General features: G+C 37.7%; 1 non-coding gene across 1 annotated transcript; it reads left to right on the top strand.

Moving 5' to 3' along the window:
- Positions 1–2309: 2309 nt before the first annotated feature.
- On the top strand, positions 2310–2440 carry LOC143406578 (U8 small nucleolar RNA). Its single transcript, XR_013092225.1, has one exon. It is a non-coding gene; the product is annotated as a U8 small nucleolar RNA (small nucleolar RNA).
- The last annotated feature ends 10430 nt before the right edge of the window (positions 2441–12870 follow it).

Raw genomic sequence — 12870 nt, 5'->3', positions numbered from 1 at the left:
GATTTAATTAAAATGCTCAAACCAGCCGTTTGGGTGTGTGGTAAAAATAGCCTGAAACTAGTTTGGGTTCCACATACACAATAGGGTATTGTAGGACACAATGAGGCTGAAAGGCCTCCCCAGGACAGGGCCAGTGAATAGACACATTCCAAAACGCTTAGCTGGACCAAAGGGCAGATACTGAGAGGGAGTTCAGGAAAAATCAGCTTCCATGATTCAGGTAAGAAGGGGTTTAAACAAGAAAAAAATTGCTGATATGGTAACTGGGTGAGTGTTTATGGAGGCAGAAAACATCCCAGAAAGAAAATATATTTAACAATTAGATGCCTGATGTCAGATATAAAATAAAATAAAATAAAATAAAAATTTGATGCTGCTTCCTCCAGGCTGAATCTCTTTCTCTTTCAAGTTCCCACATTAAAATTTTAGCCAACTTTCAGATCCAGCCTCAAAACCTTCACCTGTATGAAGCCTTTCTTGAGTTCCCCACAATTGCCACAATAACATGTAGGGAAGTATTGAGGGCCTGTTATGTATTGAACATCCAGGACTCGATATGAATAGGACAGAGATGAGCTTGACCCTCGTGAAGCAGAATCTAATGGAAAAAAATAAACAATTAACAAGCTCACAAAATAACTTTAATCAATTATAATAAAATTTCCATGATTATTTCAAATTTAGTAGAATCAAATTAATTATAAAATACTTAACAGTAATTTCAGGCAGAAAAAAACCAGTAAGTGCAAAGGTCCTGAGACACAGAGGTTGCATTCCGTGTTTGGAATGTTTGATGAACTGGGAATGTGAGCTGAAGGGGGAATGGCACATGGCAGGTCTCTCTGAACACTGAGGTAACTTTCTTATCTATTTCTTTTGATAATATATCTCCCTCCATTTCATATTTGATCAACTGTACCCTTGTCTGATTTCTGATCTAGGAACAGTTAAGAGCTTGGGTTTCTTAAGCAGACTATATAGTTTACATGGTAGCTCAGTCACTGCTGAAGGATCATGGACAAGTTTGAACCTTTCTAAACATTGTTTTCTTGATTTTTAAAGTAGGGGTCACAAGAACAGAACATACCTCTGGAGTTGTGAGAATTAAGGAATGAATACGAGGAATCCATTGAGAAAAATGCCCGTGTGTAGTGAGTGCTGCAGAGACGTTGGTTATCATTATGATCATCATAACTGGTGTCTAAGTTCCTCTAGGACTGCTGGCCTTTGCATTAAAGCAGCGACTTGCATGTCATTTTGTAATAGTAGGCTCTCCTAGGATGTGTATTGAATCTAGTTACAGGTAGAACAGAGACAGATACCCATCTATCCATATATATGCCACACACACACATACACACACACACACACACACACACACACACACATTTATTTATTTTATTTTATCTATTTTTTATTTTTTGGTGCTGGGAATTGAACTTAGGGCCTAATGAATGCCAGGCAAGCACTCTACCACTGAGCTACATCTTCAGCCAGCCTAATACATTTTTTATAAACACCAGTGATGAAATGATTTTAACAGAGTCATAATTCATTATGCAGCAACTTCTTTATCTGTTCTTTTTCATTGCTTACCAACGGAAAGAGATTATCTGCTGGAAGAACTAAGACTGAAATACCATTTAACAAAGGCCACTCACAGGCAAGCCAAAATAAATAAATGGAAAGCAACACTATTCAAAGTTAATTTTTGTCCTTTCTTCCTTCAATTGGAACTGTTTTAGAATTTAGGCAAAAACCAAATGATGGTTTAAAAGTTTTTTTTTTTTTTTTTTTTTTTTAAATTCTGTGTTCCATTTGGTTGATGTAAATAATTGCATGTATATTTATATTTCATTCTATTCCATGAGGATTTAAAATTGCTTTATGCATTTTTGTACAAAAAATAAAATTACATAAAACTCTTTAAAATATTCTGTATTCTATGTTCAACAACACTTAGCTTATGTCTGAGTTTTTCATATTCCCTTCCTGTAGGAGGTTTCAGGAGTTTTGACCATCAGGGATGAGTTGTTCTTGACCAAAGCTGATTGTTATAGAGCACTTTATACCACAGCCTTTGGTGTAGGAATGTAGTTGTGATGATCCACTTTAGACTCAGTAACCTCGGAATCTTCAGTAATATACATCCAGGTGTTTTGAAATTTCTTTTATAAATAAAACTCCAATAATCCTTCCACATTTATTCCCATTTGTTTATCCCAATTCACTTAAAGAGTACTGAATAGCTAATAAGAGAAGTGGTGGAGTGGAAATAATACAGACCCAGATTCAAATCCCAGTTCTGACCTTCAGGTGGGACAATCCTTATCTATTCCTCCTTTTGGAGGGCAGATGAAACAGGATGATTGGAATTTGTATGGTGATTAGTGTCTATGAATAATAAGGACTTGCAACACTCTGATTGCTCCTATCCTATTCAAAATAAAATCTCAGTTCTGCTATAATTGCTTAGGACTTTTGGCTTACTTATTTAATCTCTCTAAACTTCACTTTTCTTTATACAAATGTAATACTTGTTTCATAATGTTAGTATGAAGATCAGAGAAACACACACATACACACACACACACACACACACACACACACACACACACACACTGACCTTGCACAGGGCTCCATACATGTATGAGTTTCTTATAGCTGCTATAACAAATTACCACAAATTTATTGAGGTAAGACGATAGAAAAAAATTCCCTGACAGTTGCAGAGACCAGAATTCTGAAGCCAGCATCACTGATATCTCAAGAATCAGCACCATTTTATCAGCTCCATGTCTCCTCCTGCTTTCTGTGGCTGCCACCCTCTTGTGACTTGTGCCCACCTCACTCTGCATCTCTGCTGCGGTACCCAGGTTTCCTTCTTCTCTTCTTTCTCTTCTCTCCTTGCCTTTCTATTAAAAGGATTCACGTGGTCACATTAGGCTCATCTGGATTATCTCTATAATCTCCTCATCCCAGTCTCCTTATTTTACTCACATCTGTAAAGATATTTCCATACAGATTCACATTCACAGGTTGCATGGATTAAGACCTGATATCTTTGGAGGTCATTATTTTAGCCTACCATAAAATTTGACGGGAATTAACTAAATTACTTATTATGACAATAATGATTAGAGAAACTGGAATTTTTAAAATTTTAAAAATTTAAATTTTAAAAGTTTCAAAATTCTAGAATAGGTTAATTTAAAATAGAGAACAGTTTAATGTGCTTTGCATAGTAAATGTGGTAAGGAAGCATGAGAGTATTAAATGCTTCTGCCCACCCTGCTGTCCCGTATGACATCATCACTTACATCATCTATTTGGGCCTCAATTTCTTCTTCTTCTTTTTTTTTTTAATTTTTAGGTGTAGATGGACACACACAACGCCTTTATTTTTTTTATGTGGTGCTGAGGATCGAACCCGGGTCCCGCCTGTGCTAGATGAGCACTGTACTGCTGAGCCACAATCCCAGCCCACAATTTCTTCTTTTGTTAGCTGGGGACAGCCACAGTCATGGGGTCGTCATGAGGGTTAAAGGGAGTCATTCATGAAGTGTTTTCTCAATGGTAGCTCCCATTGATTCCAAAATAAGTGTTTTAGCAAGAATCTGGCCCGAACTTTCTCCCCTCGTGTCGTGATAAGGATGGATTAGATGATATGAGGAATGATAGTAGTTTCATCCTTATTGACCACATTTCTTTAAATCTCAGTTTGACCGAATTCTTGCAGAACTTGAATTTCAGATCCTGTTTTAATTTGCTTGAGGATTGCTGAGTTTTCGGGAATAGAAGTGCAACTTCCTCTTTATTTGATCTTTTTCAACCAAACCCCTGGTGTAGGGGCTCTGAGTGTATAGTCTCAGTTCTAACAGCAAAGTGGACAGTGGTTGCTGGGAGCAGTGGCCCCCACCTGTGATCCCAGCTACTTAGGGGAAGCTAAGGCGGGAGGATTGTAGTAAGTTCAAGGCCAGCCTGGGCAACTCAGTGAGACCCTGTCTCAAAATAAAAGAATAAAATGACTGGAGATGTTGCTTGATGGCAAAGGGCCCCTGGGTCCAATCCCCAGTACTACAAGGAAAAAAAAAAGTGGACAGTGATTGAATGATGTCTCTGTAATTGACTTCTCCCTACACCTGACGAGGAAATAATCGGCCAGTTCAGAAGTTGGAGCCACCATGCATTGTAATAAAAAGTCTTGGCAATTAACTCTGTGTCTGTGTCTGTGTGTGTGTGTGTGTGTGCGTGCACACACACACACACACACACACACACACACACGCTTGCACATGCACGTGTACATGCACGTGCATGTGTGTTGAAAATCCCCCTTGCAAGAATGCTACCTGAACAGACAGATGCCTGACAAATGACCTGACCAGGGCACACGCCTGTTGCGGGTGGGAGAGCATGATTCCCAGGATGGCTGTTTGCTATAGTGGTGTCTGTCCCCACTGTGAATGCGTGCCACCCAAAGACTTTTCCATTTCCTACTGGCCAGGCCACATTTGCTGTCACTAACTTGCCACCCTGCAGAGTTCTTTCATTAAGTCTCAAAGAGCTAAGAAATCAGCGAAATTACCCACAGATATATAAGAGGGCAGGACGACATTTTTATTGTTATTTTAAAATATTTTATTGAGTTCACACAAACAGAGCAATATCTTATTTATGAATCTAATATAAATGCCATAAAACATATGCAAAAATACATGAAATCTATGAACAAAACATTAACACTACTCAAATTCCACATGGTTTAATTTTACCAACATCCCCTGGGTTTCATGGAAAGAGTTTCAGCATAATTATTTTCAGTTCAATATGAAAAAATATTAACTGAGTTTCTAGTAGGTGCCAGACACTGAATCTTTAGGAATGAATAAGACATATGCCTGTCTTCTCCTTCCTCAAACTACACATAAATAGTCTTTATTAGTCTTTCTAATATGGATAGACAACCCATATGTAATTCTACATTTTGATAAGATTAAGCAAAAGGGATCTCTAAGTACCTTTAGGTACTAGGTATTAGGCTAGAACAGAGATTGTAATGGTGAAACTTGAAGGCTTATAGGCATGCTTAATTGAGCATGGCATTAATTTCTTATTTAACCTCATAAAAACCTTATGAGGAAAAGCAGATATTATTATTTCCTGTAGTGACATTTCTGGACCAGTTTTGCTTTGTTTCAGGCCTTACCAGTACACATTCTCCCCTCATCTATGAGAAGCAACTCAGCTTTCCTTCCAAGAGCTGTTATCTGTCTCTATAATCAGGTGGATGGGTCCCAACTCTGACTCCAGCAATAGGCACAAGGCCCCAGCTGGGACTCTGGGCAAAGAGGCTCTTCTGTCCCCTGGGTTTGTCAAAGCTGTTTTGGTGGAAGCTCTAACCTGTGGTGGCCATCTTGCCCTTCCTGGGGAGATCTTGACTGAAAATGTGACCCACACAGAACTGAGACGTGGGGAAATAATTCCCAGTGCCAGAGTTTGAGATCCTCTGGCTGCATCTGAGATGAGCTCTTCAGCATCTATCTTGGCCCCCGTAGTTATAGAGTTATAGTATTTAATACGTCCGTGTGTGTCTGTGTGTGTGTGTGTGTGTGTGAGAGAGAGAGAGAGAGAGAGAGAGAGAGAGAGTGTTTGGTTTTAATTTTCTTTATTTTACAAACAACAGACTAACAGAACTTCACCTTACACATGAAACTCTTAAACTTCCAGAGGTTAGTTTGTCTAAGATGATAGAACTAGTTAGTGGTAGAACAGGCTTAGAATCATCCTTGGAAGTTGGTGCCTTTAACCACCCAGCCATTCTATTCAGGCAGGGAGACTGAATTCTCTCTCAGCACTCAAGACTGAGGAGGAAGGTCTCAAAAGCAGAGCATTGGTATTAACCATGACAGAGCCAGGGCACAGCTTGGGGACTAACTTCCAGACAGTGGAGGGGGAGATTTGAAGTCTAATATTCAAAATTAACCATAGGAGAGGAGTGGGGGCCAAAGAAGTCAGTGCCTGAGCAGACATCCAGGGCTGGGCCAAGGGCTTTGCCATGTGGAAGGAGAGGCAAATGTTCTTTCATTTCCTCCATTTTTGATGGTAATTCCTTTTCTGTATCTAAAGCTGGAAAGAAGGGAAAATATTTTTTTTTTAACTCTTTACAATTTTGTGTCCTATCTGCTACAGAATAGGCAAGAAAACCATAATCACAGCAGTTTCCTTTCCATGAAAACTGTCTGAGATCAAGGATGGATTCATTTTGATTTTTCTAAGTAAAAGATATATAAATGTGTTTATGGAGGATAATCCAGAAATTTCATAAAAGTATAAGATGACATGTTGCACACAATTTTAATAGACAATCATTGTAAACCTTGTTTATTTCCTCCTAATGTTATAATAATGACAGATTTTAAGCATCAAGAAAATACTGAGGATGATGAAATAAACTTCTATGAATCTACCAGCTTTATTTAACAAATTTTAACATTTTGCTGTATTTTTGAACCCCCTGCCCCCCTTTTAAAGGAACAAAAACACTAAGAATCAAAACCACTTATTCCACCTTCTTAAAGGTGGTATGGATTCTCCCTAAACTTCTTCGGATTGTATCCACATGTGTCCATAAACAACACACAGTTTCATGTGTTTTTTAAATTACACCAATTAAATCACACTTTTCCATTTCACAACTTGCCCTTTTCACTCAATGGTGTTCTCAAATTTTTTTGTTTGTACATGTAAGTCAAGTTCATTCATTTAAACTATTGATAACATTCAATTTCATGACCATCATTTATCCCTTTTATTGTGTTGGATTTTTTGTGGTCAAGTGGGTACTGAGGTTGGAACCCAGGGGTGCTTAACCACCAAGCTACATCCCCAGCCTTTTACATATTTTATTTAGAGACAGGGTTTCCCTGAGTTGCTTAGGGCCTTGCTAAATTGCTGAGGCTGGCCTTGAATTTTTAATCCTCCTGTTTCAGCCTCCTGAGCTGCTGGAATTACAGGCTTGTGCCACCACACCTGGCATATTGTTGGATTCTTAACTGTTTCCAATGTCTTGCCATATAAACAAAGTTTCGAAAAGCACCATGGTATGCATCACTTGTGCACATCTGTCAGAGCTTCTATACAATATGTTCAGAGATAAAATTGTTGTGTCAAAGGGCATGAGATTCTAGTTGTGGCCATTTTTGTGAAGTCACCAGCAGTAGACCAGAGAGCTCATTTCACAGTTTTGATAGCCTCTGGGTATTTTTAGGTTTTAAAACTTCTTTCCTTCTCGATTGCAAAATATCCTGTTTTTATTTTAATTTCCCCAATTCTCAGTGAAGGTGGACATCTTTTTAATTTTTATTTATTGTTTGAATTTCCTTTCTGCAATTGCCTATTCACAGCTTTTGTCCATTTTTTAAAAATATATTTTTAATTAAATTTTTGCAGTACTTGGAATTGAATCCAGGGCCTCACATATGTTAGGCAAGTGCTGCTCTACCACGGAGCTACATCCCTAGTCCTTTTTATTTTATTTTTGAGATAGGGTCTTACTAAGTTGTCCAGGCTGGCCTCCAATTTGTGATCCTCCTGCCTCAGCTCCACTCTCCCCAGAAGCTGAGATTACAGGTGTGCATTACTGTTCACAGTTTCTCTGTTTTCATTTTTATTAACACATAGAAAGTAATTACGTACTTATTGGATACAGTGAGACATTCCAATACATGAATGCAGTGTCTAATGATGGCCTCAGGATAATTGATAAACAGACATGTATCATTTCTTTGTGTTGAGAACATACAAGATCTCTCTCCATTAGCTATTTTGAAATATTTAATTATTGCCAACCGTAGTTATCCTATAATGCTATAGAACGCCAGGAGTTATTCCTTCTATCCAAATATACCCCTAAGCCTATTAACCATCCTCCATACCCCTCCAGGCTCTGGTAACCATTATCCTATTCTCTACTTCTTTGAGATCAACTTGCTTCCATATAAGTGAAAACACATAGTATTTATCTATGCCTAACTTATTTCATTAAACATAACGTCCTCTAGTTCCTTCCATATTGCTCCAAATGACAGAGTTTCATTCTTTTTATGGCTGAATAATATTCCATTGTGTGTGTGTAAACACATACACACAATGGAATATTAATAAAATGTCATATACACATAAGTGGAAAACAAGCTTTTGCTTTGTTACATTTGGGGACGCACCCTGACACAAATGTAAAGATATATGGATATAACCTTTCAAAAGGCAATTTGGCAAGGGATAGTTATTTCTTTTGATACAGGAGTTCATCTTGTGGAAATGTGTATCCACATTTTCTTTATTCATTTACCTGTCCGTGGATACCGAGGTAGATTCTCTATCTTGGCTTTTGCAAATGGCGCTGCAGTAAATGTGGGAGTACAGATGGGTTTTAGTCGACTTTTTCATGGCTGTGACCAAAAGACCTCACAGGAACAATTTTTAGGAAAAGTTTATTTTGAGGCTCATGGTTTCAGTGGTCTCAGTCCACAGATGGCTGGTTCCATTCCTTGGGGCTCAGATGAGGCAGAACATCGTGGCAGAACAGTGTGGAAAGTGGGTCAGGACATGGCCACCAAGAAGCAGAGAGAGAGTGCCCCTCATGGACAAAACAGATACCCCAAAGTCAAGCCGCCAGTGACCCACCTCCTCCAGCCATACCCTACCTGCCTAGGAGATACTCAGTTAATCCCTGTCAGGGGAGAAATGCACTGAGGAGTTTAAGGTTCTCATAACCCAATCATTTCACCGCTAAGCTTTCTTGCATTGTCTTACATGAGCTTCTGGGGAACATCTAATCTAAGCCAGACAAGATGTCTCTTTGGCATACTGATTTTAAATCCTTGAACATACACTCAGTATTCCATCTGCTGGATCTTATGGTAGCTCTATTTCCAGTTTTCTGAGGAACTTCTGTCATAGCTATACTAATTTGCTCTCCTACCAACAGTGTATAGGAGTTCCCCTTTCTCCATGTTTTTTTTCCCCCCATTTTTACTTTGGATGTTTGTTTTTAATTCCATAGGAATTCTTTACACATACTAAATGCTAAATTCTTTAAATATATGTGTTGCAAATATCATTTCCATTCTTTGACTTGTCACACCTTTTATTTGTGGTGACTAGTATTTTTATGCATGTGCTTACCTAATTACTTCATATGCAATTTTATGTCCTGGATCCTTTATTTAATATTAAAACATAAACACTTTCCCACAAAATGCTAATGACTGCATCACATTGTGTATCCCACAGAGCCGTGTTTTGTTTATGCATCCCTTTTTGCTGAACATCTATGACATGTCATTTCTGAGGTTGAATTATTGTTCTGGTTTGCTTATTCTTTCTTATTATGAATAATTCCTTGTTCAGTATCTTGGTACATAAAGTTTTGGATGGTATTTCATGACTTTCTGTGGATACATATTCCCACAAGTTAAGTTCCTGTACCAAAGGAAATTAAAATTCCTTGCCAAATTGCTTTTTGAAAAGATAAACTGACACATCTTTGCTTCTGTGTCAGATAGGGTGGGTTCCCAAGGGTAGCACAGCAAAAGCTTCTTTTTCACTTGTAAGTTGTTTCCACTGGTTGTTACAAGGGTACCTGTCCATATGTCACTCAGGGCACTCAGAATCTTATAATGCCTGAAAACTTTCTTCTGGAAGTAACTAATGTCCCTTCTGCTCACATTTCCCTGGTCAGAGCAAATTATGTGACTGTGCCTAGCTTCGTATGGGTAGGGGAAGTGCCATCTTACCATACTCTCAGTAGGAAAACCAGAATTACCCTAAACAGCTCAAACTTCCAGTGACAAAGATAAGAGCAACTCCAGACACCCCATTTCTGAAACTTTCCAATAATTTTTAAAGATGAAGAAAAGAGTCAGGGTGTCGGGGTGGAAAGCAATCTCTAAAACAGAGAGGGTAGATCTGGGCTCAGTAAAAGCGTAAACAAGAAGTTTGTTTTGGTGGCCACCCCCACCTCTTAAGCTTTTATTTTGAAAAAATTATAGACACACAAGAAGTTACAAAAGTAGTGGATAAAGTCCCACGTGCTTTTTGTTCAACTTCCCCCAGGGGTGACATCTTATATAGCTGTACACAAGATCCAACCAGGAAATAGACATGGATACAACAGTGTGAACTGGACTTCAGACCTTAGTCAGTTTTCATTTTACACACACTCATTTGTGTGTTTCTGTAGATGTGTGTGTGTGTGTGTGTGTGTGTGTGTGTGTGTGTGTGGGTTTTTTAGTCTTAGGCAATGTACACATTTTTAAAAATTTTTTAATCTTAAATACTTTTTTAGTTCCATGTAACTTTAACCCATGTATAGATTAATGTAACTATCAACACAATCAAGTTTTGGAACTCTTCCATCATGATAAGACATCTCTCAAACTACCTTTTTATATTTGCCCCCCTGTGCATTCCCATCCTTTGGTGACCAGGAATCTTTCTCCCTCTCTCTCTAGTTTTGTTATATAAGTAGAGTCATGCATAAATCTCTTGAAATTTGTTGTTATATGAATCGTTTTTTCCCCTCTATTTCTGACTAGTAGCCTTGGGAATGAAGCAGTCGTTTTTTTGTTTTTTTTTTTTAACTATTAACTTCTCAAAAGACATTTGGGTTGTCTTCAGTTTGGGGCTAAAGTGTTTGTAAAGTGTTTACAAACATCCATGTTTACAGATTCTTAATTTTTTATTTCTCTGGGATGAATACTCAAGAGTGCAGTTGCTGGCTTGTGTCTATCTGCATTTTTAGTTTTATAGGACACAGCCACATGATTTTCCAGAGTGACTGTGTCATTTTACATCCCTATGATCAACCTTTAAGGGAACTGGGCTGGAGTTGTATGCAGCTCAGCTTGTAGAGAGCTTGCCTAGCATGTGTGAGGCATTGGGTTTGATTCTCAGCACCACATATGAATATATAAATAAATTAAAGATCCATCAACAACTAAAAAAATATTTTTTAAAAAACAGAAACAAAAAACATTTAAGGGATCTGGTTTCTCTAAATCCTTGCCAGAATTTGGCATTATCACTTTAAAAACAAGTTTTTAAATTTGAGCTGTTCTAATAGGGATTTAGTGATATCTCTTTATGGTTTTAATTTTAATTTCCCCAATGGCTAATGATGTTGAACATTTTCAAATGTGTTTATTTTCCTTCTGTGTCTCCCCTTAATGAAATGCCTTTTCCACATCTTTTCCCGTTCACTAATCGAATATTTTTGTTTTCAAACTGTTGAGTTTTGAGAGTTCTTAATTCCAGACGTGGGACCTTGATTAGATACTTGGTTTACAAATATATTCCCCCAATTTATAACTCATCTTTCCATCCTTTTAACAGAGTCTTTTACAAATGCTTTTAATTTTGACAAAATACAATATATCAATTTCTTATGAATCATGTTTTTTGGTGTTATGAGTAAGAATTCTCCACTTAGTCCAAAATTTCACTGCCCTATCCCAACATGGGTATCTGTCTCAGTTAAACAAAAGCTGATAAAGGCTTGAGGAGTTAACTCTCTTCTTCAGATTTGGTCCCAATGGGTTCTTTCTCAGAACAAAGGTCTTAGACACTGGAGGAGATATTTGGGGCTGGAGAGGAAGACAGCCCTCCCTGACCAGCGAATAGCACACTTTTCATATGGAACAGCTCAGAGTTGTGACTTGAGCTGGGTATTCAATCAGTTTTGAGGTCAGCACTGGCTGAGCCCAGCTGTAAATGCCTGTGCAACTTACAGAACCCAAGTCTAGAAAAAGTTCTGCTTGCCTCCATGAGTCACACTCCGAGAAAGGAAGCACAGGCCGTCTCTTCACATGCAAAATATTCTTCTTTCATGATCTGTAAGTTTAAGCTCTGACTCAAGAGCCATAAGCATTTTAAGTGACATGTTTCTTTTGCCCATAATCAGTGCTTCCCAGAAAATTGTTTTATTAATTGAAAATTGTTTTATTATTTGAAATTTGTGTTAGTATTTACTTATTTTTTTTAAAAAAATGTATTTTTTAATTTTTAAGTTTTAAGTGGACACAATATCTTTATTTTACATTTATGTGGTGCTGAGGATCAAACCCAGTGCCTCATGCCTGCTAGGTGAGCACTCTACCACTGAGCCAACAACCCCAGCCCAGTATTTATTATTTTGTTATTTGAGAGTCCTGGATAACTCAGGAACTACCCTATTAGGAAATACTACAGAACCAAAATTAAAGGCTATTATCAACCATGTTGTTGCTTGACATTCTCTTGTCAATCATTTATTCCTAAAGGTAACAAAATAAATACTTTGATTTATCTTTGATAATTCTAATGATTCCCCCAGATAAATAAATACCTAGGTTTTATAGTCTATATATCTTTTGAAATTTTAAAAAAATTAAAATATATCAGAACTAGATGAAAAAAACCCAATTCATCATTTATGAAAATTTGTTATCAAGAAAAATTCTCTAACCCAGCCATAAAGGATTTTTTGGGGGGATGAGGGGTACTTGACCACTGAGCCACATCCCCAGCCCTATTTTGTAATTTATTTAGAGACATGTTCTCACTGAGTTGTTTAGCACCTCACTTTTGCTGAGGCTGGCTTTGAACTTGCGATCCTCCTGCCTCAGCCTCCTAAGGTACTGGGGTTATAGATGTGTGCCACCATGCCTGGCCTGAGATCTTAAATCATACCCAACATATGTAGACTTAGTAAGTTTGCAAGTATTTGCCTTCTTTGTAGTAAAAATGGTTCATTTGGTATATTATGTCTTCTTTTAAACAAACTTTGCAATATCTCAGTCTTCTTTAAGTTTTCTAAAATAACTTAAA

Source organism: Callospermophilus lateralis, chromosome 8, assembly GCF_048772815.1.
Source record: "Callospermophilus lateralis isolate mCalLat2 chromosome 8, mCalLat2.hap1, whole genome shotgun sequence".
NCBI lineage: Eukaryota > Metazoa > Chordata > Mammalia > Rodentia > Sciuridae > Callospermophilus > Callospermophilus lateralis.
The sequence above is the reverse complement of the archived record's forward strand: the minus strand, read 5'-3'. Positions and strand labels throughout refer to the sequence as shown.